The sequence below is a fragment of the Megalobrama amblycephala genome, linkage group LG2, assembly GCF_018812025.1.
Source record: "Megalobrama amblycephala isolate DHTTF-2021 linkage group LG2, ASM1881202v1, whole genome shotgun sequence".
NCBI lineage: Eukaryota > Metazoa > Chordata > Actinopteri > Cypriniformes > Xenocyprididae > Megalobrama > Megalobrama amblycephala.
Genome location: NC_063045.1, coordinates 4505001 through 4531878, shown reverse-complemented (window position 1 = coordinate 4531878; position 26878 = coordinate 4505001). Strand labels below are relative to the sequence as shown.

Here is a 26878-nt window from a genome sequence, read left to right as displayed (position 1 = left end):
CAAAACAGATAATCAAATAGCGACCAGAAATGCAGTTGTGACACACGCAAGTCTTTGCAATGAATGACTAAATAAACTAGAGTTGCGTCTCAAATGACACACTATACACTATGCACTTATACACTATGTACTTATGCACTATGTACTCATCCATGTAGTGTGTGAATTGTATAAGGTTATTTTGTCATTAAACAACGGAGTCCGATACCCCCTCCCCCTCCGCTACATAATTAACCCTTTGGAGTCTGAGGCTGATTTGGGGCCCTGGAGAAGTTTTGACATGCCCTGACATTTGTGCTTTTTTTAGTTGTTCATAAACATATTAATGGAAAAAGTGTCATTACACTGTATTCAACATGAACTTGGCTACCATATTATGTGAGCAACATGTATGTACATGTTTGTTTTTTTGAAGGAATAACGTTTATGCATGGTTATTGAAAAAAACAAAAAACTTAAGTCACTGAAATAAGGCCAGAAAAATAATATTATATATGTGTTCACAATACTTCTGGGTATTGTAGATTGTAGACTAGAGTTTTTGATTCAAAATGATGTAAAAAATTATCCTGCCTACTCATTTATATAAAACAATATATTAATTTAAATTTTGTAAGACATTTTTTGTCAAGAAACACAGTATGTGGGGAGGTGTGAATCTTCATGAATAATGCTGTGATTCACACCTGAGAAGACAAAAGATTTGCATAATGACCTGTAATGACCTGCATAATAATGAGCCCTTTCAGTCAGGTAGGCTATGTGAAAAAATGATCATGTCTCAAGCTCATCATGGTATACATCAAACATACAGAAAAAACAGCAATACTGTGAAATATTATTACTATTTAAAATAATGGTATTCTATTATATACTTTAAAATATAATGTATTTCTATGATGAAAAGTGTCTGAACATTCATATTACCTCTATGGCATTTCATATAGGCTTTTAGCTTAAAAGCATGCACATTTGGAGAAATATTGATCGATTCTCATATGTTTATGTCAGTTTTCTATACAGAGGGGTAATATTTATTCAATATTTATTGTCATCACTATGAGCGCTGGAAACTGTGTTTTCAATTCATACTTGCAGCCGGAGGGCGCTCTGTACATCTTTAGTCCACAAATTACTCTAAAGAAGAACAGACATATCATGTGACTTTCCAGGAACTAACAGAGGCTTCCAGAGATCGCTAACCACGGCTATAACATGCAGATAGATACTTTTGAAGATAATAAATACACAATTGAGACGATGTATACATGTATTGCCTCAGACTTTGCGTCTGTATTGCACTCACTCCGTGGGTGTGGCCAAATTAGCGGATAATGAGCTGAATCACAGACGTCTGACATGGCTCTGTTTTCATACAGATTACATAAACAGAGAAAATTTGTTTTCGGTTTGACTTACATGATTTATAACCTGACATTTCAACGTTTCTTTAGACATTAGTCTCATTTTTGTGTCATTAGTATTTACTAAGTTACAGTTCATTTTCTGAGAACTATCAGATTGGACTTTGTTCAGAGGGAGACGACAGATCACGCATCACGTTAGTTTTCTTTATTTTGCAAAAAGCACAAAATTTTGTTTTTTATCTGAGTGTACACAAATAAAAGAAGATATTCTATAGTTTCAAATGATATATTACTTATGTCTCTATGACAAAAAATGACAGAGTATTTTAAGTCTGTTTTGCTGCAATGTGAAAAAAATCCTGCAAAATGCGCCGGCGCGTTTCCCGACTCCAGAGAGTTAAAGCTGCGACAGTTGAGTGCATGAAGTGTCCAACATTCCACACTTCATCTTTTCCATTAATTTAGTGCATCATCTGGGTACTTAAAGTGCACTTTTTCTTTTTCTGAATTTTCTGTGTGAACGCACTACTCGCAATATTTGTACTTTAAAACTTCATAGAATAGTGCATAAGTACACAAAATTGGGATGCACCTTAGGTTAATATAGGCATAGTAAACAAGGTTAATGAGATACTGCTGAAGACAATCAGAGATGATGAGTCCAGGCAGTGAGTTTTCGAAAATGCATTCTAAGTTAAGCCACTGTACACTGTCTTACGAGTTTGCAGCTTGCACCTCCTGACCTCGCAATAATTTGCGAATATCAAAAAAGAAGAAGAAAAGAAAAGGATGCTGTTGGTTTAAATTTGTGTGTATGTGTGGTTAAACTACAGAAATTGGCGATCCATCTGAAGTTGACCAATCAAAAGGTGACAACAGCAGATCGCTCAAGAGCTTCATCTGTCAGGTGAGTTTTTAGCACAGTATGATGTCTGTCATTTCAACATGCACATTTATTTCCATGCGCACACACACTGCAGTTACTAGACATCCTGACAAGTACACTTTACATAGCCATTGTATGATAGAGCTTTTCAGTGGCAAATTTAAAAGAAGCTAATCCAGTTTGTGGATATATGTTGTCCGAGGGAGGGCTGCGAGCCAGAAATTTCGCCCGAACCCATAGTCCACCCCCCGACTGGGATAGAAACCAGCCAAGAGTGAGACGATGGGGTGGTGGAGGGATGCTGTGAAAGTGTCGCAGGACAGAGGTGAGAGATGATTATATATACTGGCTTCCTCTTGCACTGATTGTTCGATTACCTGAACGTGCTCCTCCCAAACTTTGTTAAATAAATTTAATTTAGTATGTTTGTGCTTGCGTGTATACATGTGTTACCTCAGAATTTGCATCTGAATCAGAGATGGGCACTCGAGTTAGAGACTCGGACTCAAGTCGCACTCGAGTCGCATTTTAACAGACTTCAGACTTGGACTCGGACTCGACCTGAAATGACTTCAGACTTGACTCGACTCGGCACAAAAGACTCTGAATATTTAAAAAATGACTCAAGTCTTTTACCCTTAATTACTGATATAATAAATAAAGAATTTGTGTTGTATTTAAATGGTTTTATAATATCTGCGTCACATATTTCCTTACGTGTCGTGGTAGATTAGACGCCTGTCATAGAACTTGATTACTTATGTGCGCGCACATAAACTCCAAAATATCATAATAAGAGTCCCATGAAACATGACGGGAGCCACCGTCCCATATGTTCTTTCATTTGGGTTTATTAACACGTCAGATCAGCTAGACGCACAGAATGTGGGAAAACAATTAAAGACACCGGAACAACATCATCAAATTTTATGAGACATCGCATCCACAAAGGTTAGTCACATTAACTCACAACTAGCTATTATACTGTGGTGTAGCTGCATGGCTCATTTGAATTGCCAGCCTGTTAAAATATGAACAAAAAAAAATCTAGACTTTAAACCTAGCACTACGTTTTATGAATATTTTCGTATTATTTGCAGCTTTTCTATTTCTTAATGTGTGTCCATAAGAGAGAGAAAGAGATGTTAATCCATGTATTACTTAAACCTCATATTTTAATGTATCACATTCAGCATGTGTAGAGTTTTCAATTGACATTCTTAAACATTGCGAAGTTTGATATTTTCTGATAATGACTGTAGTCAATATCAACGAAGCTGTTTAACAAACTGCTGTATAACAAACCGTGACTCACTGGTGCCATCTTGTGTCCGTTTAGCGACCGTATTGAAAATGACTACTCGTGTTGCCAGGACGAGTGTTTTGTACATTGTAATGAATTATAAAGTAACAAACTAGATGTACATTATACCTGTGGTACTGAGCTCTGGTTAGGTGGGGTTGGGGAGGAACAATGGGAATACTTAAGGGAGACAAGCACGGAAGAATTTGAGCGATGCACAGACACCGTGGTATACACGCCAAACAAATGCGGCACTGACGGAGGATAGGGTGAGTTATATAGTCATTTTAAAGGGGTTTGATTTGACAAGAGAATAGTATGGAGTGTTTGGTTAAGGATGTGTGTTTGTAGACCGCTAGTGCTCCCGAGAACCCCGATAACTAGAGCGACCAGAGAGTGTAACCTGGGTGTTTTAAAAGGTATGAAGTGTGAGATTGGTTGTGGGGTTTTGAGAAGAAATGTAAAGTTATTTTATTTGTATTATTTGTATTTGTATTATATGTATTTGTAGATCGGGAGCACCCCTGAGAATCCCAGTAACCAGATTGGACAGAGTAAGAGTGGGTTTTTTTTGTAACAGGTATGAAATTAGTTGGAAATTATTTGTTTGTATTATTAGGGGCCAAGCCCCGAAGGGGCTGTAGCCCCTATTGTAATTGTACGTTTTCCCTTTTATTAGGGGCCAAGCCCCAAAGGGGCTGTAGCCCCTATTGTAATTGTACGTTTTCCCTTTTATTAGGGGCCAAGCCCCAAAGGGGCTGTAGCCCCTATTGTAATTGTACGTTTTCCCTTTTATTATTATTATTCTTCCTCCCGAATGGGAGTCTATGGCAGCCCTATCAACGGAACATGAGAAAATGATGAAATTTGGCACACTTGTAGTGATGGTCATGTCTAGAAATCTGACCAATTTTGGAGTCTCTAGGACCAACTCTATAGCGCCACCACCAGTTCAAAAATTCAACATTCTAAAGTTTATAACTTTTGAACCATTTGCTCTAGAAAAATACAATTTAGTACATCTGATTCGTCTCTTCATGCTGATTCTATTCAAATTCTTACATTAAGTCTCCGCCCATTACAGTAGCGGCCATTTTGAAAAGTACAGTATTCCGTTTTTTCGCTACTCCTCCTTCAAAATTTGTCCAATTTTGTCCAAACTTTGATCAGGTGATCTTTGGTCTGAGCCGCACAGAAATGACTGAACAGATTTTTTTTATTCATCTGTGTTCAAAAGTTATGATGTCACGAAGTTAACGAGGTTGACCCAAAATTGCTATAGAGGCTGTATCTCGGCCAAACTTTGAGCAATCAAAACTAAAATTGGTACACTTGATCAAGACCATGATCTGAGGTTCCATGCCAAATTTGGGAACAGCGCCACCTACAGGTCATGAGATCTGAAAAATGGCTATTTTGGCCAATAACTTTTGAACACTTTATTAGAAAATCAAGATCTTGGTGTCTATGGATTCCCTGTGCCATGCCGAATCCGAGGATATCGAATTCGTCAACATCGGATGAACCACGTGTCCGCCATTTTGAATTTTGTCATAAATTGCAATAACTTTTAAACAATTTGACATATCTTCACACAAATTGGTATGTATGACCTTTAGAAGGTCCTGAAGGTACCTGAGAAGTTTCAACACAGCGCCACCTACTGTTCCACAGATGTAATGATTATTGCAAAACCACTTATAACTTTTGAAAACACTTTCCAAAATGTGTATGCTTTATGTCATTTTATTCCCTGGCTTATGCCGATTCCGACGATGTGTCATTTGTCATTTTCCTTAAATGTACCTGTCCGCCATATTGAAATAAATGGAAAACAGTTTTTTTCGCTACTCCTCCTACAATTTTTGTCCAATTTTGTCCAAAATCAGCTCAGGTGATCTTTGGACCGAGCCGCACAGAAATGACTGAATGGATTTTTGATATTCGCTACCATTCCCAAGATATTCATCTCTGAATGTGACCTTGCTTGTGTTTGTTGTCTTATGCTAGTTAGCTTAGCATACTAATTGCTTAGCATGCTAACCAGTTGTCATTCTCTTTAATGTGGCTCTTCAGTTATCAAGTTAACCATGAGCTTCATTAGCATTAAGTTAGCTTAGCATGCTAATATGGTTAGCATGCTAAGTAATGCTTTTTTTGTGAATTCTTTGTTAGACTAAAAGGTTTCTTCCACAGTCTGTTGAATGTGCATCCTCAAGTAGCTCAATGTGTAAAGCCAGTTATCTGAAGAGCCCTGTATCCAAAGTTAGTGGGTTCGAATCCCAGGTGGAGCGGTTTTATAAAATAGTGTGTTTTGATTCCTTTACTGCCTCTTGGATTAGAAATAAATGCTTTTTGTTTCATGCTGTGTTCATTTTCATCTAAGCTTATGTACATTCTGAGTTCATTCTTGCCCGTAATTCTGAACCAGCTGTTTCATGTTTGTTCATTTTCTGCTGTTTTTCCTCTTCCTGCTCTGTATTGCACTACAGCATGATGAGCTGCAGAATGATCTAAAGTGCAGCTTTATAAGAATTCTTCATTTTGAGTTCATTTTCACATGAACTAATAAACTTCGGCAGGTGTGGAAACATTCACTTGCACAGTGGTGCAATGAGATGAGAAATGGACCTTGGACCCGGAGGTCGTGGATTCGAATCTCGTGTGGGGTTCCTTTATACAATTGTGTGTAATGAGTCATTTTGATACCTTTTTTATCCAAATAAGGATTGTGCTAATCTTTATTCCTCTTCAATGAGATACAAGTATTTTAGTTCATTCCGTGTTCGTTCTCTGAACTTCTATTGATTTTCATTTCATTTCCACCTGTCCTTCTGAACCAGATGTTTTGCATGTACATTCAATTTCTGCTGTTTTTGCTCTTCCTGCTCCGTATTGCGCTACTGCCCCTACTGGGGCTTGGCCCCGAATTGCTGCTTGCAGCTATATTTAGTTAATATTTCCGTCACAACAAAATACTGACTGGATTTTTAAAGTTTGTTGAGGTGGCATGTGCTTTGGAGAGTCTTGCGTGTCTGCGGTGCATTCACATGGAGACCGACAGAACACGAGACTTGAAATTAAAAAGACAGCCACAGAGAGTCTATTTTTGCAGTTTTTCTGTTCAATTTTACATCTCTGCTTTTAATTTGTTATTCCAAATTGTGCCAAATCCGTCGTTCAGCTTAATGAATAAACATGGCAGATGTTTTTTTTTTTTCTGGCGGAACGCATAAAGCAGAAATGAGTTGTTTCTGAAGAACAGAAAGTCCATGCTCTTCTCTTTTCTTTAGCCATTCTCTTTGTCTGTCTTTTCTTCTGACTTTCAGAATTTTCACTGTGTATGCCTGGGTTTAGAATGACAATGAACATTCAGGGCACCAAGATCACCCTGAACCAGAATGAGAAGGATTGGAACAGCTCATGTTTAAAAGCATACAACATCATCTGTAAAACACAGAGGAGGCAGTGTGATGAAGTGTTTAGGGATATACTGTCAGCCCAGATTCAGCCAATGTTGATAGGACGGCGATTCACAGTAGACCTACAAATGGACAATGATCCAATAAACACTGCAATGGCAACCCAAGAGTTTTTGAAGGAAAAGAAGTGCATATTCTGAAATGGCCGAGTCAATCATCTGATTTCAACCCATTCGAGCATGCATTTCACTTGCTAAAGGCAGAAAGACCAACAAAACAAACAACAACTGAAGACAGCTGCAATTAAGGCCTGGCAAAGCATCACAAAGGAGGAAACCCAGTCCATGGGTTCTAGACTTCAGGCATTGCGCACAATGGATTCTCAACAAAATATTAAAAATGAACATTTTATTTATGATTATATTAATTTGTCCAATTACATCTGAGCCGCTGAAAAAGGGGGCACTGTGTACTGGATATTTCTGTTCAACCCTCTGAATTAAGGCTGAAAGTACTTCAAATTTGTCTTGATTGTTTCATTTTAATTTTATTCTGGTGGCATACAGAGACAAAATTATGTTTGCATTAAAACTGTATGCATGTTTTATAGAATTATAGAATAATAGTAATAATTATTATTTAGAAAAAAAAAAAAAACTTTTGAGTGCAGTGAAGAAAACAGCGTCTCCTCAATAATATGAAAGGTAATATTCAAAAAAGCATAATGGGGCACATTAAATAACAGTACAACCCAGGTGTATGTCTACCCCTCACAGCCTTGCTTTTGTTCCCATTAAAAACCAGAGATGGCATTGATGTGAATGAGGTCTATAAACGCTAATATCACAAATATTTGAAGGACAGGACAAATGATCTCTACTCACCTTCATAGACAGAGACACTGAAAGCTTTTAATGATCGTTTTGCTCCCGATATCATTAGCACATAAAGTCCATCATGTTCAGTTGTGGTGTTTGTGATGGTCAGAGATCCAGTTTGATTGTCCAGCTTCAGTCTGTCTCTGAATCTACCATCAAGAACATCATCATATACAGTGAAGCTGTCGGCCCGTTTATTGATTTTAGCTATTAAAGTGTTTTCAACTCCAATTCTCCACTGAATCTTATTATCATCCTTCATTTCAGTAAGATCAGAGTTTAGAGTGACTTGAATCTCCCTCCTTCACTGACACTGACTTCAGTCCGAGCACATCTGAAGAACAGAGTTTGTCACAGATTAAAATTTCAATATAATTAATTTATCCTGGTTTAAATAAGCCATGAATTGTTCTAGTTTAAAGTATTCTTAAAATTTTAAAATTAATGCTTCTAGTATTTGATCTTCAAATGAATAAAATCAGTCTGAATGAACCTTTCTCTACTAGACGACAGTGAATATAGAACTGAATTCAAACTTGTTCTCACAGTTCAGTTATTCCTATATGAGAATAACAATGAATGTTAATCATCTCTAACTGATATAGTCCATAATTCATTACATACCAGAACAGAAACAACCATAAAAACATGTTAAAACTCACCAGCCCGATGCCACAAACACACACTGAACAAAATTAATCGGAGAAACATTTTCTTCATCGGTTCACTGAAAACCCTTAAAATGTCTGAAAACACTCATATTGATCTGAAACTCGACTGAACTGATGCTGTGTGTGTTTGTGATCCTCTCTATAAAGACTGAACCTCTGTCACAGTTTTTTCTCACACGACCACTTCCTGTAAAATAGGACATCGTGAAAATGAATCTTCTGCTGTATCTTACATTTTCAAAATGAATTCTAGCCCTGCATAATTCATCAATAATATATGATAAATGTTTGAGAATGAATATTATGTTTCATAATTAAAATAATTTCTTTAACTGTAGAGATGCTTTGCAAATAGTTAAATTCTGTTTGTTCATATTAGTAAATTAAGAAACGCTTCAGCCACAAACTACTGAGACACACACTGACCTCATTCATCTAATAATAGACACACCGATTCAGAAGCTGTTTGTTCACCATCAGATCAGACCACATTAGATGTGAATAAATCAGACCACAGCAGGTTTAACTTTGACTCACAAACAGAGCCGCTCACGCTACATTTAGAGAATGACTTTTCTCATCTTTAACTGTGTTGCTACAGCAAAGTCAATGAGAGTAAGTTTATGAGGAGAGTAGCATCTAAACGTATCAATTTAAACCAAAATAAGACTTAAATTTGTTATTTTGCTGCCTGTGAGATTTGGTCACTGATGAGAAATGTTTGAGTTCATAATTAGTTCTCTGTCTTTTGATTACAGACTTTGGTAATTTGGTGAATCTTAACAAATTAACTTGTGAAACTAGTTTGGAGCATGAGTTTGTCTTTTCTTCAGGAGAATCTGAGAGGTGCAGTAGAGGCCTGGATCAGTGTTTCCTCAAATAAGAGTTAATTTATGATAAATGTACTCAATAATCCTCATATTTTAACTTTTCAAGGATATTACAGCAACGAGGCTATAGGAAAAAATGATGATTCAACATTTCAGTGAATCAACTATGTGGGTATTTTTGTTCCAATATTCGAAATAAATAGATTATGAGTATGACCAACAGATAAATGTAAAGAGATTCACAAAAAAATAATCATATGCACAAATAAACAGATTGAGATCCACAAAAATATATGTCAGCTGTTTCACAGAGATGAATTAAATGCACAAAAAAATAAAATGAGACTTGCTAATAAAAAACATATTCACAAATATATATTTTATGTCACAAGCATAACTCTGCCTGCATTCATTTATGAATCACCACCTGTATTTTGTGGATCTCTGCCTGCGCATTTGTGGTTTTTCAAACAGTTCTAGCATCGAAGACCGCAGACAAATCCACAAATAGTTCGACTCCACCCACCGACTACTCCAGCCAATCAGATAACGGCGAGATTACGTTAACCAATCGCGGCATGCTCTCACTACAACCAATCACGTTTTGCTGTACAATCGGGGCGGGAACAGATTTGCACCCCTGAAAGGAGCTCTGGGTTGCTTTAATTGTTTTTAAACTGAAACGGTGGTGCGTTGAACACCCTGTTCTGATGACGCAAGAGTTGCAAAAGAGAACATCAACTAAGAAAGCAGTGAATTACCATTGTGTATGAATAATAAACTTGCCTTGCAATGAAGCTAAAAATATAAACAACTACATCTTCATGTCGATATGCTATATTTTTTACTATAAAACTCTTAAGACAAACATGTCTTCTAATATCTTCAATTGTTGCGTATACCGTGCTGCAGCGGACACATTTGTAAACGACTTTACTTGGACCAAGCGTGCCACATGAATCCTGAAATGTGAAGCCAAAGCGTCTCGATCGCCCCCAGGTGGCTAGAAGCAGTATAGGTCATAAACCCGCCCTCTCCGTGTATTGCAGTGGGACGTTAGACAAACGAAAAAATTAAATTACACTTCAAATGTCTTTGTCCAAAGACAATTTCTGTCATATTAGGCAGTTTGTATCACTGGAAGTTCAAGTGTTCATTCTTTAAATAAGTTTGGTATTAGTTAGTTATTTTATGCTATAAAAAGGGGGTGTGACGTCATGATTGACAGCTACTCTGAGCGAAGTAGGTACTGAGGCGCCACTTTTTTCTGAATCTTCACAAGGTGACTGAACCTTTAACTATAATTTCTACATTTCCATAACTGTTTATTTCACAACTAAATTGTTCTGATTATGGGCGGGATACTCACTTCGTGGTCACTACTGCGCAGACTCCAGATTCAAGTTCACTATGCGCAGACTCGAGACTCGAAATGTCAGCGCCATATAGACACACTGATGACTTCACTTACTTCAATGGAAGAGAGTGAATGTGCGTCGTCCATATTTTTTTACAGTCTATGACACATAGTGCGAGCTGTCTCTTTAATACCGCATGGTTTATATACATGTTGCCTGCTGATTGGGCTGACATTTTTGACACACCCACCAAATAAGAGAAATCTCAAACCCCACTGGAGCTAATTGTTCAGCATTGTGCCCATAACATTCTCTGTTTCTCTGGCATTTTCAAATGGCGCATAAAATGTAATAGTTTGGCTTGTCTTAACACACCATAATCTACATTTTAAACATATTTTTACTAAGAACAATGCAGGACAGGACGAGACCACCCATGATTGTAAAGCAAAATGTGATTGGTTTTAGCAAGAATGTGCCACAATTGGTCAGTACAACGTGGCCGTTATCTGATTGGCTTAAGTAGTCGTGGGTTGAGTCGACGTATTTGTGGATTTGTCTGCGGTCTTGATGCTAGAACTGGGGTCCGTTCTTCGTACCTCTCTTAATACATCTGAGATGATTTGACAGATGCCAGATCTTCTAATCGTGATAACTGAACTCTGGTTATACACACACATCAGCCACAAACATCCAGCAGACGCTGTTTATCCACAGACAGATCAAACCAGACACACTGATGTTAGTACAGATAAAATAAGAGAGAAAAACCATAGCAGATTCCATTTTGATTCAAAAACTAATAGGCTATATTATACATATTTTTGCTTGTAAAGTCAGAGTTAATGAAAACATATGGTATCCTGTAAATGTAATTGTTTATTTAGATAAATTTGCATTTGGTCACTTGAGAGATTTAATCTTGGGAAAAACTGGTCTTTTCTTCTGGAGAATCTGAGAAGTGTGGATGCCTGGATCAGTGTTTCCTGAAATTATGAAATTAATTTTTATATTTTTAACTGTGACTGTAACGAGGATTGGAAAAAAACACCGAAAACATTCAACATTTTAGTGAAGCAACGTCTCCAACTAGAAAAAAAAAAAAAAAAAAAAACGCCTGTGAAGCGTTGAGCGCCTCCTGCTGGACGAACCGTTGGGAGGAGAAACAATTCACAGACTGAGATGACGCGCTTCCACACTACTTATTAACATCATACATCAGTCAAAACAATTATGTGCACTTGTAACACTATTTGTGTGATATTAACTTCGCATTACATTAAAAAAGATAGTAAACACTGATGTGAGGATGTTTCTGAGGGTGTGACTATGAATTTGACATCTTTTGCTCTTCTGTCTCTCTATTTTTTACTCTTTTGGAAAGTGGCCGAAACACTGTCATGGATTTAGTCTTTTGCTGTTGGATTAAATCAAAATGCAAAAACTATACCTGCTGAGTCTCCCGTTCACCACTGTAGGAGGTTACCAATCTATGCCGGCTTCCACTTCTGAGAACCACATGAGAAGAGTCAATATAGCTTTCGGAAGAACCAATAAGGTTTATTCTTGTGTTACGCATCACATTTGAGCTTTTTCAAGAAACCAATGAGGTTCATTCTCATGTTACGCATCACATTTGAGCTTCCGCAACAACCAATGAGGTTCATTCTTGTGTTATGCATCACATTTGACCTTTCGCTAGAACCAATGAGGTTCATTCTCATGTTACGCATCACATTTGGCTTTTCACTAGAACCAATGAGGTTCATTCTCATGTTATGCATCACATTTGACCTTTCGCTAGAACCAATGAGGTTCATTCTCATGTTACGCATCACATTTGAGCTTCCGTAAGAACCAATGAGGTTCATTCTCCTGTTACGCATCACATTTGACCTTACACTAGAACCAGTGAGGTTCATTCTTGTGTTACGCATCAAATTTGAGCTTCTGTAAGAACCAATGAGGTTCATTCTTGTGTTACGCATCACATTTGAGCTTCCGCAAGAACCAATGAGGTTCATTCTCCTGTTACGCATCACATTTGACCTTACACTAGAACCAGTGAGGTTCATTCTCCTGTTACGAATCACAGTTGAGCTTCAGCAAGAACCAATGAGGTTCATTCTCCTGTTACGCATCACATTTGAGCTTCCGCAAGAACCAATGAGGTTCATTCTCCTGTTACGCATCACATTTGAGCTTCCGCAAGAACCAATGAGGTTCATTCTCCTGTTACGCATCACATTTGAGCTTCCGCAAGAACCAATGAGGTTCATTCTCCTGTTACGCATCACATTTGAGCTTCCGCAAGAACCAATGAGGTTCATTCTCCTGTTACGCATCACATTTGACCTTACACTAGAACCAATGAGGTTCATTCTCGTGTTACGCATCACATTTGAGCTTCCGCAAGAACCAATGAGGTTCATTCTCCTGTTACGCATCACATTTGACCTTACACTAGAACCAGTGAGGTTCATTCTCCTGTTACGAATCACAGTTGAGCTTCAGCAAGAACCAATGAGGTTCATTCTCCTGTTACGCATCACATTTGAGCTTCCGCAAGAACCAATGAGGTTCATTCTCCTGTTACGCATCACATTTGAGCTTCCGCAAGAACCAATGAGGTTCATTCTCCTGTTACGCATCACATTTGAGCTTCCGCAAGAACCAATGAGGTTCATTCTCCTGTTACGCATCACATTTGAGCTTCCGCAAGAACCAATGAGGTTCATTCTCCTGTTACGCATCACATTTGACCTTACACTAGAACCAATGAGGTTCATTCTCGTGTTACGCATCACATTTGAGCTTCCGCAAGAACCAATGAGGTTCATTCTCCTGTTACGCATCACATTTGACCTTACACTAGAACCAATGAGGTTCATTCTCCTGTTACGAATCACAGTTGAGCTTCCTCAAGAACCAATGAGGTTCATTCTCGTGTTACGCAGCACGTTACATAGATACTCAATGATCAATTAAATCATGACACAAGCCATTATGAGAATCAGATCTGATTTAATACTCTCATGTTTATTGTGATTCATTTTTGCACATTTCACCAAAGATAAAAATGTATACCAAAGATACAAATATAGGAAGACTATTAAAAAAAAAAGGAAAAAAGGCTGTAACATTCCTTCTGCCAAACATCACAGAAAGTATTATCACTGAGTGTTTTATCAGCTTGAATTTACATGCTACAGCATGAGTGGCTGACCAAGATAGACACGCTAAATGAGTTAAAAACGCTGGTAGGAACATTAGCAACATGACAAAACCTGCCTTTTCCAGTAACAGCAACAAAACCTGAAGTACCTGAATGTTGATTGACAGCTGCCTTCAAATGTTCATTTGCTTATTTGTACACATCTCTGTGAGCTTGTTCTGGTCTCGTTCCATTTTCTCTTCAATGAAAGTCTCAAAATGATAATAATATCACAGCGGTGTCTCAGTCTCAAATCTGTGTGAGATTAGGGGACGTCGCCTCAGCTGAAGCCATCAATAAAGTGTTGCTCAGATTAGGGGGCGAGGCTTCAACATAATTTTCCTGAAAGAAGAGTTACACAAACATTAAAATATATATTTTTAACACAATGTCCTGAATGTGGGATTATAATGAATCTTCACACTGACAAACCAAATCATGCTGTAATCTTCTGTATGACGGCAATAAATCTTACCTGATTATGGTACTGTATCATGATGTCTGCAATAATAACAATAATAACAAACTCAATTAAATGCACATTAAATTGTATATCAAATCTCATATTTTTTGTTAAATCATCCGTATGTAATACTTGCCATTCTGTCGTCTTTGTGCACATCTGACATGGCAACAGTAAATCACACAAGCCGTTACACCTCCAGTCACCAGCATAGTGACAACACCACCAACAACATAACGAACAATAATACTGAATAATAATCCTTGCATAGTGTCTGAAGACAGACCCGGAGCTGTAATAACAGGCAGACATTATTATAGAGATCGACTGATAAATGGGAAACAGGAAATATCAGTGTTTATGGCAAAATTATTACTATTATGCATTCTATTATGCAAAAACTGCAAAGTAAACTGCACTGAATGACTAAATGATACTTACCAGTGCCAGTAACAGTTAATTTCTTTAAGAGGTACAGATCTTACTCTGATATCCAGTGATTTCAGCAATGAGAATATAATTAAGACCATGTCATCATGTAGGTTATTTGCGATTACACCTGTGTATAAAGTGACTGATTCTCCCTCGGTCACTGGCTTTGCTAACTTTCGTTTTTGTTTTCCTTTTTGTCCTAAATAGACCTCTCTCTCCCAGCTTGTGAAAGTTCAATTCATTCTCGAAGTGCTTTTGTTCAGACAGTTGTTGATAAGTGATTGGATTACAGAAAGAATCACGCCCTCTAGTCCCCATGATTCTATAAAATGAATCCCATTCCATAAATCAAACTCCACCCTGCAGTCGATTCTAAAGATTTCATTGGTCAATCACAGTGCTGCTTATCTACACAATAGGTGTATTCATATGGCAAACCATTTTCACTTTCAATATGAATTTGAAAACAGCCAAAGAAAAGCAAACACAAAAAGTACGAGGACTAAGATCCAAACTAAAGCAAACACTGAACACCAATATGGTGACTTCAAATGAAACAAACATCAGCATCTAAACCTCTGTTAATTCTCAATAAGATCTTCTGTAGACATGTGACAGAAATAAAGTCAGTCTGGTTAGTAATAAGTGAAGCTGGTAATGCTGTTTGTGGAGATGTTTAATCAGATCTTCAGAGATTTAATGTCTTTTATCTTCAGTTGATTTTACACAAATGCTCAATCATTAGTTATTTGATGCAAATAACATTGTGTAGATTGGACTCATATAAACACAGATGTTGTACATTTCACCATATATTTAAACAGTTTTGTACATGTAAAATGTTTTTATTTTATTTTATTTTATTTTACATACAAACATGAAAAAAGTCTGAAATAGTTTTTCTTTTTTTTAAATAAATAAATAAATAAATGATTCTTCTACAAGTATATTTTATGTCAGTGTGTAAGGGCAGCACAAGTGTCTCAGTGGAAACACTGTCTCCTCACAACAAGAAGGGTTCTGGTTCGAATCTCAGCTGAGTCTGAAAGTCTGGTTCAGATCTGGTTTCTCTCACAATCCAAAGATGTGTGAATTACAGATAAGTTGTCTTAAGGTGTGAACATGTGTTTTACTGCCTATGGATGGATCCCTGGATGTCTTTTTAAACCTTGTACGGAGGTTCCAGGAACATCTATATCGGACATGCAGAAGACTTTCATTCTGGCTCCTCAGTGGACGTCTTTTCAACGTGTGCCAAGACGTTGAAAAAACGTCTTCTAGGTATAACTTTGCCTAGTGGGAGAGGCCTGGATCAGTGTTTCCTGAAATTTAAGAATGATAAGCTTACACACGTTATCCTCATGTTTTAACTGTTTACTATGTATATAACAGTAGCAAGGCTTAGAAAAAAAGCACATTTTAGTGCACCAAAACCCCCAACAAGAGATAAAGCCTGTGAAGTGCAGAGCACCTCCTGCTGGATGAACCGTTGAGAGGAGAAACAATCACAGACTGAGATGATGCACTTCCACAGTTACTACTTTCTCCTGGGAACACAGTCGTTTAACAGCATTGCCTTGCGTACAAAGCATGAAGACAATGTCTCATTCCCTCTCAAGGAACCAAGGTTACCACAGTCCTGCCATATTTTTTATTCCACCCACTGAAGCATTGTTAAAGTTAATGAATAATTGAGTGATGATTGACCATTATTGAAGACACCTGCTGATAACAAGCAGAATCAACAAAGTCACCATCATTGAGATCAGTGTTTTATTTAGATTTTGTTTGGTTGTTGTAACTGAGTTGTAACAGTAAAGAGAGATGATCAGGTGGTGTTTATTCCATAATTATTTGACCAGTTACAACAGCCCAAACAAAATATAACATTAAAAAGTCAAGGTTTATGAACCCAAATAAAACAAACACTGATCTCCATGATGGTGACTTAAATTGTGATTTTCTCCTTTGGTGATTCTGCTTGTTATCATCAGGTGTCTTCAATAATGGTCACTCAATTAATCACTAAATTATCTCATTAACTTTAACACTGCTTCAATGGGTGGAATAAAAATATGGCAGGACTTTTATTTTCTGACCCCTGGACTTTACTCCTCTGCTGAGTAGTGTTAATTTAACACTGGGAAAGTTGCAGTTATACTTAAAATGGGCAGAAAGATTGTGACATACTTTACAACATTTTGAAAGAGCTTGTGGAAATGAGTGGGTGTCGTTTTTACCCATTTGTTTACCTTTTTGAAATTAAACCTTTTGAAGAGGTTGAAAGAAAACTGTGAATATGTACATCTGATTAAGTTACAAATCACAAAGTGGTTGTAACATTGTAGTGAGTTTGGGAGGGAAATTAGCATTGTATTGGCATGGAACTAAACCTTAACTAGATCCATTTCTTTTATTATGGCTTTTATTATTTTTTCTGCTCAAACAAGCACATAGATCAAGAACAGCACGTAATGAAATATCTCCTTGTCTCATAAAGGGACGCATTTTAAACATTATTTGTAAAGAAAAGATTGTATTAACTTGTCCGAAAAGATTTATTTTCCTGTATGTTGATCAGTGAACATTGCTGTAACGTAACTGTTTGTAAAACTAAAACATTGACATATTAAGTTTTGTGGCCATAATTATTGAGGTGATTGGGCACTGTTGCACATTAGACAGTTATTATTGAAAAGGTTTTAATATATTAAACAAATCTTAATGTATCAAACATCAGAAGAAAAGCTGCACTTTACCATTGCTTAAAATGTTCTAAATGACCAAAAAAAAAAAGAAAAAAAAAGAAAAGTTTTTAGAAAACACATGTAAAAACTAGTAATCATTTCTTTATGAGATATTTGTTTCGTATTGTAAAACGGTTCATTAGTCAATGGGTTTTCCAAAGGACACTGTACACATTGATGCCATCTAGTGGTGAAAATTATGAATGAAGCAAAAAGAAGACTCCATTTTCTACTGAATCACATTTAATTGATCTGCCTTTCATAGAGCATGCACACGCCTGTGTGTGATGGGAGGATAAAACGTATTTTCAATATTTTTGTGTTCTCTTGCAAAAGTTTTGTGATCCACCGAAAATCGTTTTTGTTTATATCCAAAACTTTTGGGCTCTTTGCAAGCGAGAACAAACATTCTTGGGGATCTGAAAACATTTGCGAAAGAAAGCAAAAGCATTAAATATATTTTCCCTCCAATTTAATAATTCAATTCCATCAACATGTCCTTTTATGGGCTCTGTAGCCTTTTAATATTTCTGCTTGATAATATTACAGTTAAATATTAGCCTATCAAAGCTTCAGCTGTTTCTCATTTTAATTCTCATTCTGCACTTAGTTTTGCTTCTCTATATTTGCAAACATTTCATGAAGAAAATGTTTATATATATACATTCTGAAATCACATTTTTATATTCAGTATATTCTGCTGTTATTTATAGGTTTACCTGTTCACGCCTGTTTTGGGCGGGACTGAGAGAGAGAGAGAGGAAGAGGAAGTGAAGAGAAAAAAATAGAGAAGCACTGAAAATGTGAGTTTTTCTGATGTTGTTTTATCTCACTTTAATCGAAACACAACTTTTTGGGATAGATGGTTCTGTGCGCGTTAAATGTACGTGCACAGAACCTGACATAAGAATGACATAAGAAAGACTAAATTACAGAGTTTCTCTGTTCAAGCAGGACCTGTGGAGGTCGAGCTATCCAGCTTCTCCAGTTTCAATCGCAAACACGCAAGAGCTTGGATCAGGACTGCAAGGTTGGTCTTGTGTTAATGTTGAGAATGTATGTGCTTGGTTGTGTGCACTATAATGTACAGTTTAGAGTAAGTTGTAACTGGAGTGTGACACGCAGTCAGGGGGCGTGTCAAGGAACGCAGTCAAGTACAGCTAATAATAACAGCTTTTTTCAGACTTGTATCTACTTGAATTTTTTTAATCTCTTATCACTTTACCTCACTTCACCTGTGAAGTACCCTGTTAACCCAATATATTCAATATATTGACATATATAAAAACTTGCATTAGAGGATTAACAAAAGACAACCCTATAAATGAAGACCTCAGAGTGAGAATGCATACTTCTTAATTGGAAATAATTTTAAATGCTTCATATGCATGATACTTTGTACAATGTTGTTTCAGTTCTCTGCCTTTTCTGTTGAATTATATAATGTTGAAATGGCAGCCCAGATAGCAAACAATGATCAAAACAATGTTAAATCATTGAAAAACAAGAGTCAAACTGCTCAACTAAAGGAAACACTGATCACCAAAATGGTGACCAAACATTTTCAATAAAACATCAACATCTAAACCTCTGTTAATTCTAAAAAAAAAGCTTCTGCTGAGATCTTGAGAGATTTATTGTCTTCTTTTATCTTCAGTTGATTTCAGGCTGTGTGGCTTTAAGTCAGTTGTAGTTGTATTTCATCCAACATCACATTGTAACATTGATTCAATGACATTATCATTGATTTTTTGTTGAAATTTCAATTTTTTTTTTGGAGGGGAGTACAGTATTATTTTAAACTGCTACATATTAAGCTAGATATTAAGAATGAGAACAAATGTAACTGAAAAGTTTTGTTAATTACATTATGAAATAGCTTCATAACCAAGTGAATATTTAATGACTAATATCTGTGTGTTACTGTTAGTCCTGACAGATTTCCCCCCTTTTTTAAAAATGCATTTTTAAATGGTTAAAGGAAATCAGTGTTTCTAGAAAATGCACAACCTGCTCAAATGTATAGCCTGTATGCAACTGTTTTTATTGAAAATGTGTTATTTGTCCGCAAAAATCACTAACTACATTATAGAATTAATCACAACCCAGAGAGCAAGCAATGATCGAAATAATGTTAAATCAATGTTCATGTGTCAACTGCACGGAATCAATATCACTTTTACACCCACAATTAATGTTGAAAAAATGTTGAAATTTCAACAAAAAATCAATGGTAATGGCATTGAATCAATGTTACAATATGAAGTTGGTTCAACATCATGCTTGAACTCAGAAAATGAAACACAACTACAACTGACTTAAAGCCAAACAGCCTGAAATCAACTGAAGATAAAAGAAGACAATAAATCTCTCAAGATCTCAGCAGAAGCTCTTTTTGAGAATTAACAGAGGTTTAGATGTTGATGTTTTATTGAAAATGTTTGGTCACCATTTTGGTGATCAGTGTTTCATTTCATTGGGCAGTTTGACTCTTGGCTTTTTGTGTGAGTTTGTGATCTTTGCTAAAACACGTAATTTGTTGCAAAGAAACCAGAAACAATGATGATCAGACAATATAGTTTTCATCATCATAAAACAAAATCATTTGCTAATCGTAATTCTGATCAAAAGTGTATATTTGTTTTTAATAGGTTACCAAAAATACTTGTTTGTTACAGATCAGACACTCTGAATCTTGACTTTTAAAGTGCAAAAAGTGGTGAAATCCTTCATGCTGCAATGCATGCTGGGAGTCATGTATTCTATGGTGGCTCCCAGCATGCATTGTGGCACGAAGGATGTCAACATTGTTGAGATTCATATGCTGATTCTTCATGTCTGTGTGTGTCAAAATATATTTCTCATAATGTATTTTAAAAAATATCAGAATATGATCTGTGGCAAGAAAGTATTATTGGTGAATATAATATTTTAATAACAAATAACCACTTTTGGTCAGGAACAAGATTAGTAAACTACTCTGCTTTATGATGATAAAAACTACATCACCTGATAATTATTGGGTTTTTTTTTTTGTTTTTGTTTTTTGGTAAACACTGTTACAAAGACAATTTTTGCATTTAAAATAAAAATCTCAAACCTTTTTTTTCCTCACCAGCAAATAGAATAAAAGAAGCTAAAAGAAGACTGATGTCAAATTTGAGACACAATGACACTCCACTGCTAAGTTCAGGTCATGTACTTCAGGTAAGGCCATAATTATTAAAACTAATAAAATCATTAATAAAAACAAAGAAAGAAAACAAGCATTATTATAACACAGAATGGTGTTGCAGTGTGTAACAGCAGGGGCTAATCATGCTAACCGGATAATGGCAGAATAAAAAATAATGGCAAACCGATTACTTTTTTTTTGTTGAGTTGTACTAATCTCTTTCCAGTCATTTCAGGATAAATATTTCTATAGTTAATGTTTTCCCATTTTATCAGTGAAATATTAGTATTTTGTTATTTTATTCCACCAATGAGCACTTTTTATCAGGACAGCGGCTCTCAAAGATTTTTGTCTCTAATGAATCTAAGTTCATGATTTTTAATGAACACGTGCAGAAGAAATCAATCTAGTCTGCTCTTATAAGTAAGAATTTAGTTCTTGTTTTCTTTAACAACTCATTCCCACCTAACAGAATTTTGTTATAAGAATGTTCTCCAAATATTCAGTGTTGGTTCTGTGAATGTAAAAAATGTCCAGTTTTCTTGACGTTCCAGGAATGTTTTTATAAGGTATAATGTTCCTCAAATGTTCTTTCAACTAAATTTTGATTTAAAATTCAACATTGTAGGAATGTTGATTTGTAACATTCCAAGAACATAAAAATGTCCAGTTTCCTTAATGTTAGTAGAATGTTATTTAAAGGTTAGTTTGATGTTCCTGAAACATTCTTTCAATCATTCAAACACCTGCTGTGAACAAACACTGAAAGAAAGAGAAATAAGAACACAAACTACAACTTTCTTCAGCCACAGCCTTAGATAAACTGAAGATAAAAGACATTAAATCTCTGAAGATCTGATTCAACAACTCCACAAACAGCATTACCAGCTTCACTTATTACTAACTAGACTGACTTTATTTCTGTCACACGTCTACAGAAGATCTTATTGAGAATTAACAGAGGTTTAGATGTTGATGTCTTATTGAAAATGTTTCGTTTGATAAAGACTCTCTGTGCACATGTTCACATAGGAAAACAACTGAAAAAACAGGATTGATTGTTTTCTGGTAACTGTGTGTTTATTTAACTGACTGAGAAATCACTTCTGTGAAAAAGCGGTCCAAATCAATTCATTTCATTTTGCAAACGTTCACGGAAAAGAAAGACACTCAAAGCTCTCAGAAAGCAAGAGAAAAAGAGAGAAAAAACAAAAGACTGTTCAGGCATGTGTAAATTACCTCAGTCTGTCTGTGCTTTCATTGGTGTTTGGCAGCAGCATCTCTACTAATGGCAAAGCTTTAAGTTTAATTTGCTTCAAGAACAGTGTCGTTACCTTAATACAGAGAAATGTCATGCACTGTAATTCCACAACTTTAGTATGTTTGTCAGTCAATCAAGAACTCAACACCCCTGTGGTATAAATATTAACTTCACAAAATTCAGAATTCAAAGATTTTGCCAATAGTTGTGTTATGTGATAAATGTGTAAACAGATAATGTATTCACTTGTATTTTATTAATCACAGCAACAATGTCATCATTTATTCACCCCCACCGGCGAGGCAGCATGGATGAACCTCTCACTATGGCGTAAGCAATTGTTTTTATTAATTTACTCACCTAATAAAAGTGTGATTTTTCACTATGCTTGTGTTGAGTCATTAGTCTTTGATTGGTGGAGAAAACCACAAGAGAAACATAGTCTCAGGCTATTTATGTAACCCTGTTCCCAAAGAGGGGAACAAGATGATGCTGTGTCATGGTGTTGACGCTGTGGGAACACTTCTGTGGGAGCCAGTGTCTGAAGCCTGGCCTACAAGGCTGTGTAACAGCACATACAATTGTTGAGCACAGACTGAGTTTTGAGTCAAACCTGAAGGACTCGAGACCCTGGGGTTGAGTTTAGATGTTGATGTTTTATTGAAAATGTTTGGTCACCATTTTGGTGATCAGTGTTTCCTTTAGTTGGGCAGTTTGACTCTTGGCTTTTTGTGTGAGTTTGTGATCTTTACCAAAACACATACTTTGTTGCAAAGAAACAATCAAAGATGATCAGGTGATATAGTTTTCAGCCTCACAAAGCAAAGTAGTTTACTCATCTTGTTTCTGAACCAACATCACATTGTAACATTGATTCAGTGCCATTACAATTGAGTTATTGTTGAAATTTCAACATGTTTTCAACATTAATTGCGGGAGCAAAAGTGATACTGATTCAATGCAGTTAATGTTGACACATTAACATTGATTTAACATTATTCCGATCATTGCTTGCTATCTGGGTCAGCAGGTACTGTAGACTAATAAATAACAAGTTGAAATCATCACGTTGATGCTGTTAATTCTCTCTATTACAGATCATGTCCTGATGCGACACTACTGAATCCAGGTCCTCCAGTGCTTTACCAACTAAAAACTGAAAGAAAATATATTCAGGGGACTAACAGAAAGGTCAGAAGATGGACATATGGACAAAAAGACAGAAGCAAGCAAGGCAAAGTCATACTGATGGTGGGAGAAACCGGTTCTGGGAAAACAACCATCATCAACACCATGATCAACTACTTCTTGGGAGTGAAGTTCGACGATCAAGAATGGTATGAAATCACAGATGAAGAAGAAGAAGATGTAGATGAAACACAATCCCAGACATCTGAGATTACTGTTTATGAGGTGTTTGTTGAAGAGAAACCAACATCTCTGACCATCATTGACACTCCAGGTTATGGAAACACTGAAGGATATGATAAAGATGAAGAGATTTCTGAATGTCTGATCAGATTATTTTCAGATAAGGATGGGATTCATTATATTGATGGAGTGTGTTTTGTGATGACAGCGTCTCAGAATCGACTCTCTGGAAAAGAGCTTTACATATTTCACTCAATTCTGTCTCTGTTTGGTAGAGATATAGAGAACAACATAGTGTTTCTACTCACACATTCAGATGGACAATGTCCAACCCATGCACTCAAAGTCATCAAGAAAGCACAGATTCCCTGCAGAAGAGATGGAAAAAAACAACCTGTTCACTTGTTATTCAACAACCAACAGAAAGAAAAAAGAAACAAACAATATGATCAAATACTCAAGATCATCATGGGAAATGGGAGACGAAAGCATGCAAGAGTTCTTCACATTCCTGGAAGAAAATAACAGAAAAAGTGTTGTGATGACATTAGATGTTCTGAAAGAGAGAAAGCGACTTGAGGCCTGTGTCTGTAATCTGAAGGAGCAAATTTCTGAGAAGGAATCAAAAAATCGAGAACTGACTCAGATTCAGGAAGCTATCAAAGATTACAGAGAGAAGATTCAAACATGTGAAAACTTTCAGTTTACAGTTAAAACAGCTGTCAAAGAAAAAGTTTCCACTATAAATGAATGGTGGTGGAAGAGAAGTGTAAACTGCTGCTCCAATTGTGAGGAAAACTGTCATGAGAGCTGCTGGATGGAGGATGAAGATCCTTTAAAGTGCTCAGTCATGAAAAACAATCAATGCACTGTGTGTACAGGGAAGTGTCATTACAGCAAACATGTCAGAGAGAACAAGAAATATGTGACAAAGCCAAAAACATTAACTATGACATTTGCTGACCTCGAACAGGGGTATGAATTCATTGTTAAAAGGCCTAAAATCAACTTTGATAAAAAAATGTTTGAAAACATTACAGTGGAAAATGAAAAAAACGTGAATGAATTGGAGAATAAAACAAAAATGGAAGAAAAACTGAACAGCGATCTGGAGAAGATTAAAAATGAAAAGTCTAAGCTGGTGCATGAAGCTTATATGACCATCATGAATCTGTCTGAGATTGCACTTAAATCAGACAGCGCTTTCACTCTTCAGCATCTGGATTTCTTGATCCCCATACTGAAGGAGGAGGGAAAAGATGAATGGGCGAAGAACCTGGAGGATCTGAGGAAAGCTGGAGAAGAGAAGAAAAATAAGGGGGCTTTACGTCATGTGATGGATTACACTGGGAAAAAACTGAAGCGATCTGACAACAGTACAGCTGGTAAACATGAATAAACTTACCATTATGATATCACTGAACACTGAAAAATGAATTTGGTATAATGAGGAATCCACTTTAGCAATCATAAGAATGCATTACACTTAAACTGACAAATTATAACTTTTATAGGCAACTATATATTGTTTACATATGCAGAAATTAGACTTTTCATAATGTGATTGATTTGTGATTGATAATGTGATTCTGTGTAAAAAGCACACAATTGTTATTTGGAAAATAACCTTGTTAATTCTGTGTTTAGTTTATGGTAACATTTTGGGATAATATCATGCAAAGAGATAATGTATTAATTTGCGTTATTTACTTGCAGCTACAATGGCATCGTCCACTCATCACCGCCGGCGCAAAAGCTTGGATGAACCTCCTGAAATAATGTGAGAAAACGTCATGCAGAAAATAGCAATGATTGGGTGTTTAAACAAAAATGAGATGAAGCAATATTAAAATATCTACTGAAATTATTTAACATGCTAAAGCATCCATAAATGATCAACAGTCATCTGTATGTTTAATTGTACAAGATTCACTATTATAAACTCTTCATATTTGTTTTCTCTAGAGCCGGAGTCATTCGTCTCAGAGAGGAATTTATGGATCTCTATGAGAGAGATTACCCTCAACTCCAGCAGTGCACAGAGAGATTGTGTGGTACTATCAAGACATTTGAAAAAGGTTACGGAATTTCTGCTGAAGGATCCAGACTTGCAGGAGTGGCGGGAATACTTGGAGGTGCTGCTGTGGTTGCAGGATTAGTCGCTCTGTATACTCTGGGGTCTTATCTTCTTGTTGCTGCTGTTGCTACTCTTTTTGTTGTCGTAGGAGGAGGGAATTTCATAGCCTCTGGATTTCTAAGTGTAACCAGCAGCTCTAAAAAAAAGCAGCAAATTACACAATTAAGACAAGAAGTTAAAGCTGGAATTGAGGAATTTCAGGATAAAATCACCCCCGTGTCTGACAAGGTGAAAGACATTACTGATTGTACTAAGAAAATATTGAAAGAGCAAGATGTCATACGGATGGAAGACATTGCTGAATTGACTGCGCAGATGTCTGAAATGATATGTTCGACTGCAGTAACAACATATGTTGGCAGATTTAGCCTTGTGTTTGACATGTTCTCAGTTTGTAAAAATACCAGGGAAGCCAATGATATAAACAAACTCGCAGAAACAGCCATAACTGAACTAATAGATGAAAGTGAGATCACATCAAAGGTTGGGAAACTCATTGTTGAAATGAGGAATTTGATTCATCAGCTACAGAACATCATTGATAAACTTGAAAAAACAAAAGACAAAATAGTCATTTATTAGGATTCAATTTACAACCTGACAAGATGCAACCTGTTACTCAATCCAACTGACAGAAGACAACAGCCTGAATAGTGACCAACATCTTTTTTAATTAAACCATGATCGTTATCAGAAGTTAGAATTAAACAGGACATATGTCATTTGTGATCTTTGGAGGGATTTTTCATTAAAGAAAATGTATATATTTGACATGCAAAGGTGTAAGATTACACTGCTTTTACAAAAGTTGTTTTGTGAATGCATTATGCTTTACACTCCTCACTTCTTTCACAGTTTATGTTATCAAATAAAAACATGTGTTTTAAAATGTAAAAACAAAATGTGTGTGATTACAGTGTAAATAATGTGGGAAATAAGATTTCTAACACTATATTTTATAGTGTCCAACTCTCACTTTTAACTAGTTGCTTATTGTATTGGCTGTTTATTAGTACATGGTGGGGAAGAAAGAAAGAAAGAAAAAAAAAAAAAAAACATAAAACATTCACCCAACTTAACATTTTGAGTTAGAATATTAAGTATGTTGACACATTTAATGTTGTATGAAATCATAAAGTTTAGTTGGATTAACTTTATGAAAGTAAATTGAACTTACTTACTTTTTTAAATTTTCAGTACAGCCTAATGTGGCTTATTTTATTAATTCAACCAAATAAATAATTATTTTATTTTAAATTGTTTTTTATGTAAATTGTAAATAATATGACTTTTTTTTTTTTTCTTTTTTTTCAAAAGTTTCAGCCATGTTCTGGTTGAGAACTTTATTCCCATTTAAATTCAT

At 36.1% G+C, this 26878-nt stretch overlaps 1 pseudogene; it reads left to right on the top strand.

The window, feature by feature from the left end:
* Nucleotides 1–18187: 18187 nt before the first annotated feature.
* Nucleotides 18188–26417, top strand: LOC125263230 (annotated as a pseudogene).
* The last annotated feature ends 461 nt before the right edge of the window (nucleotides 26418–26878 follow it).